Below are 5,113 nucleotides of genomic sequence, written 5' to 3'. Positions count from 1 at the left end.
AATAGATGGCTGTGCTCCTAAAAAGAGCAGCATTTGTGGCTCATAAACCTCACAGACACTGCTATGCTCTTTAAACATTTTATGATGGTGATTTTTCAATCAAATATCTTCTCTTTGATAATGCCCAAAGCTGGATTCGAACTCTCCCTCTGGGGTCTTCAGGAGGTTTCAATCAGGTTGTCTGTTACAGCAATTGTCAACTGGCCGCACCGGCCGGGATCGATTCCCGGCCATGGCACCGATTCCCGGCCATGGCACATTGCTTTTAAGTTGATTTCATTTATCGGAGTTGAATCTTGTTTGATTTTTTTGAAGGCGTTTCACCTCTCATCCAAAGAGCCGTTCTAGGCAGATTTGATGATATGACGCTCATAGGCTATACAGTGATCCCTCGTTTATCGCGGGAGTTACGTTCCAAAAGTAACACGCGAAAAGTGAAATTCGCGAAGTAGCAAACTTTATTTTTTTTAATTATTTTACAATGCAATACTGAACAGTAGAATGAAAACAAACATCAAAACCTGTTTAAAGACCAAACTTTGTTTAAAACAATAATTTTAATCTAGTAATACAAGGTTGGAAACATGTCACTCGCGATTTCCCAGTCCCAGCTGTGCCTCTGCGTCCTGAAACTACGCGCCGCTTTGTTGAGCGTTGTTTCTATGAAGGCGCAGAGTCTTTCTCGGGAGAAGAACATTGGGCAGATTCACCAATATGTTCTTACGAATCTTCTTAGATTCTTTCTTAAGTTGTCCTTAAGAAGTTTTTTAAGAAAACCCTACGTCGGATTCATCAACGCGTTCGTAAGCCCCAGAATTGTTCGCAGCTGTGTTCTTAGATTGATGAATGCCATCTGTTCGTAAGTTGAAAGCGCGTGCCAGGTGAGTCTAATTAACATACGATTAGCATAGGTCACCGCCCACTAATGCCCATAAAAGGAACTGCAGCAGGACCCTGTAGACGGAGCAAAAAGCAGCAAATGCCAAAGCGAAATGCCCAAAGCTTGCCTCTCCACGCCTGATTTCTGACGCCGTGTTGAACAATCAAGAAAGGATGGCTAACACGCTTGATAAAATTGCCTCAACCCTGATGACTATAGCCAACACGCTTAAAGAAATCAACGAGAATGTAAAAAAAGAAGAATGTAAAAAAAAATAAACGTGTAAAAGCTGTGCTCGGATTGTGACAATAATGCATTTTATTCACAAACGGGCAATTAATCGCGCTCGAACGTGAACCGCGTGCCTGCAGTCTGGCCCCATCATTGCGTCAGGACGCACATCCTCACGGGGTTGTGGCTCTGTGTCCAAACACATCCAGCGCCCCTTTAACATGCCGATGGTGCGTTCAATGGTGGAGCGACTGCGCGCATGCATCTGATTGAATAAAACTCCTGTGGAGTCTGAGGGTTGGTCAGTGGTGTCAACAACCAGGGAGCCAGGGCATATCCTCGATCCCCTAATAAAATAAATCAAGATAAAATCAAATAAAAAGACAGTTTTGGCATGGTTTCCAATTTGGTTGATTAATGTTAAGTCATTGGCACATTTACGTAATTTTAAAATTCTCCGTAAATCACCAAAAATAGGAAATATGCAAATAAATAAATAAATATGACAGAATTATCATTGTAATATTGAATTTTATTGAACTGCACAAGAGAAGAAAACACAACCATGCCAACATGTCGGCACTGAAATGTGCGCAAGAGTACTCCTGAGTGTTCGTAGGATTTGTTCTTACCTACGAATAAATCCAGGATAAGAAGAAATTGGTGAATGCCACAATCTTCGTCAACTGTTCGTAAGTGGGACTTAAGAACAAATTTGTTCGTAAGAACGCTTCGTGAATCTGGCCCATTGTTATGGGTAGTTGTTGGCGTATTTCTTTTTCTGAGCAAGAAGATTTTAAAGGATATGCCACCTTCGATTATATTGAGAACTGCAATGAACGACTCGCAAAAAAAATCCGCGAAGCCGCGAAAGATGAACCGCGATATAGCGAGGGATCACTGTATAGCCTTTTCTTTTTGGGGGGAATGGATTGGAGGCTGCTCCAACATTGAGGTTTGGACTGTGACAAAGCAAAATGGACAATCTCCAGCAGAATAAATGTTTCAAGAAAATAAGTTTGAGTGTATTAACTTCAAAAGGCCATTTTCTTGCACCTGCTCTCGCTTACGGCCATACCACCCTGAGAACGCCCGATCTCGTCCGATCTCGGAAGCTAAGCAGGGTCGGGCCTGGTTAGTACTTGGATGGGAGACCGCCTGGGAATACCAGGTGCTGTAAGCTTTTTGCACTCTTCCACTGGGTCAGCAGAGGCCGCCAGTGTTCCTGATAATTATCCAGCCAGATGTAATTCACTTCTTAAGTACTTCTAACATTGAGATTTAATGTTGCACTATTGTACATCGTTTGAGATTTAATATTTTAGGAGTGTGTGTGTGTGCGTGTGTCTGTGTGTGTGTGCGTGCGTGCGTCCGTGCGTGTGTGTCTGTGTGTCTGTGTGTTGTGTTTAAATAAAATTGAATTTCCCACTTTGGTCCACACTATTGTCAACATTTCTGTCTTCAAAAAAAAGCCAACTCAAGGCGGCAGATTCCTGAATTGAAAACAATATCTAAAGAACTCAAGTATCATACTAACAACACTAATATTCCATCTGTCTATCCCCAACTGAATTAACTCCACACCTATCTCATCAGATTATTTGTAACAGAATAAGCAGATAACGTAGCATTTCCCTGTTCATATCTGCTACTTGCAATTTAGAATTTGTCAATAAAACTATGCTATGACACAAACTACAGTTTAATAGATGGCTGTGCTCCTAAAAAGAGCAGCATTTCAGGCTCATAAACCTCACAGACACTGCTATGCTCTTTAAACATTTTTATGATGGTGAATTTTTCAATCAAATATCTTCTCTTTGATAATGCCCAAAGCTGGATTCGAACTCTCCCTCTGGGGTCTTCAGGAGGTTTCAATCAGGTTGTCTGTTACAGCAATTGTCAACTGGCCCGCACCGGCCGGGATCGATTCCCGGCCATGGCACGATTTCCAGCCATGGCACATTGCTTTTAAGTTGATTTCATTTATCGGACTTGAATCTTGTTTGTTGATTTTTTTGAAGGCGTTTCACCTCTCATCCAAGAGCCGTTCTAGGCAGATTTGATGATATGACGCTCATAGGCTATACAGTGATCCCTCGTTTATCGCGGGAGTTACGTTCCAAAAGTAACACGCGAAAAGTGAAATCCGCGAAGTAGCAACTTTATTTTTTTAAATTATTTTACAATGCAATACTGAACAGTAGAATGAAACCAAACATCAAAACCTGTTTTAAAGACCAGACTTTGTTTAAAACAATAATTTTAATCTAGTAATACAAGGTTGGAAACATTGTCACTCGCGTATTTCCCAGTCCCAGCTGTGCCTCTGCGTCCTGACTCCGCGCCGCTGTAGCGTCTGTTTCTACTGAAGGCGCAGGAGTCTTTCTCCGAGAGAAGAACATTGTTATGGGTAGTTGTTGGCGCTCTTTCTTTTTCTGAGCAAGAAGATTTTTATAAACGGATATGCCACCTTCGATTATATTTGAGAACTGCAATGAACGACTCGCAAAAAAAATCCGCGAAGCCGCGAAAGATGAACCGCGATATAGCGAGGGATCACTGTATAGCCTTTTCTTTTTGGGGGGAATGGATTGGAGGCTGCTCCAACATTGAGGTTTGGACTGTGACAAAGCAAAATGGACAATCTGCACCAGAATAAATGTTTCAAGAAAATAAGTTTGAGTGTATTAACTTCAAAAGGCCATTTTCTTGCACCTGCTCTCGCTCGGCCATACCACCCTGAGAACGCCCGATATCGTCCGATCTCGGGAAACAAGCAGGGTCGGGCCTGGTTAGTACTTGGTTGGGAGACTGCCTGGGAATACCAGGTGCTGTAAGCTTTTTGCACTCTTCCACTGGGTCAGCAGAGGCCGCCAGTGTCCTGATAATTATCCAGCCAGATGTAATTCACTTCTTAAGTACTTCTAACATTGAGATTTAATGTTGCACTATTGTACATCGTTTGAGATTTAATATTTTAGGAGTGTGTGTGTGCGTGTGTCTGTGTGTGTGTGCGTGCGTGCGTCCGTGCGTGTGTGTCTGTGTGTCTGTGTGTTTGTGTTTAAATAAAATTGAATTTCCCACTTTGGTCCACACTATTGTCAACATTTCTGTCTTCAAAAAAAAAGTCAACTCAAGGCGGCAGATTCCTGAATTGAAAACAATATCTAAAGAACTCAAGTATCATACTAACAACACTAAATTCCATCTGTCTATCCCCAACTGAATTAACTCCACACCTATCTCATCAGATTATTTGTAACAGAATAAGCAGATAACGTAGCATTTCCCTGTTCATATCTGCTACTTGCAATTTAGAATTTGTCAATAAAACTATGCCATGACACAAACTACAGTTTAATAGATGGCTGTGCTCCTAAAAAGAGCAGCATTTGTGGCTCATAAACCTCACAGACACTGCTATGCTCTTTAAACATTTTTATGATGGTGAATTTTTCAATCAAATATCTTCTTTGATAATGCCCAAAGCTGGATTCGAACTCTCCCTCTGGGGTCTTCAGGAGGTTTCAATCAGGTTGTCTGTTACAGCAATTGTCAACTGGCCCGCACCGGCCCGGGATCGATTCCCGGCCATGGCACCGATTCCCCGGCATGGACATTGCTTTTAAGTTGATTTCATTTATCGGACTTGAATCTTGTTTGATTTTTTTGAAGGCGTTTCACCTCTCATCCAAGAGCCGTTCTAGGCAGATTTGATGATATGACGCTCATAGGCTATACAGTGATCCCTCGTTTATCGCGGGAGTTACGTTCCAAAAGTAACACGCGAAAAGTGAAATCCGCGAAGTAGCAACTTTATTTTTTTAATTATTTTACAATGCAATACTGAACAGTAGAATGAAACCAAACATCAAAACCTGTTTTAAAGACCAAACTTTGTTTAAAACAATAATTTTAATCTAGTAATACAAGGTTGGAAACATTGTCACTCGCGTATTTCCAGTCCCAGCTGTGCCTCTGCGTCCTGACTCCGCGCCG

At 41.8% G+C, this 5,113-nt stretch overlaps 1 non-coding gene and 1 pseudogene across 1 annotated transcript; both read left to right on the top strand.

Annotated features, from left to right (window-relative positions):
* The first annotated feature begins 2,175 nt into the window (after positions 1-2,175).
* On the top strand, positions 2,176-2,294 carry LOC130519639 (5S ribosomal RNA). The gene has a single exon (XR_008948398.1). It is a non-coding gene; the product is annotated as a 5S ribosomal RNA (ribosomal RNA).
* A 1,543-nt stretch (positions 2,295-3,837) lies between these two features.
* LOC130519640 (5S ribosomal RNA) lies at positions 3,838-3,954 on the top strand (annotated as a pseudogene).
* The last annotated feature ends 1,159 nt before the right edge of the window (positions 3,955-5,113 follow it).

Source organism: Takifugu flavidus, unplaced genomic scaffold, assembly GCF_003711565.1.
Source record: "Takifugu flavidus isolate HTHZ2018 unplaced genomic scaffold, ASM371156v2 ctg1042, whole genome shotgun sequence".
Classification (NCBI taxonomy): domain Eukaryota; kingdom Metazoa; phylum Chordata; class Actinopteri; order Tetraodontiformes; family Tetraodontidae; genus Takifugu; species Takifugu flavidus.
The sequence above is the reverse complement of the archived record's forward strand: the minus strand, read 5'-3'. Positions and strand labels throughout refer to the sequence as shown.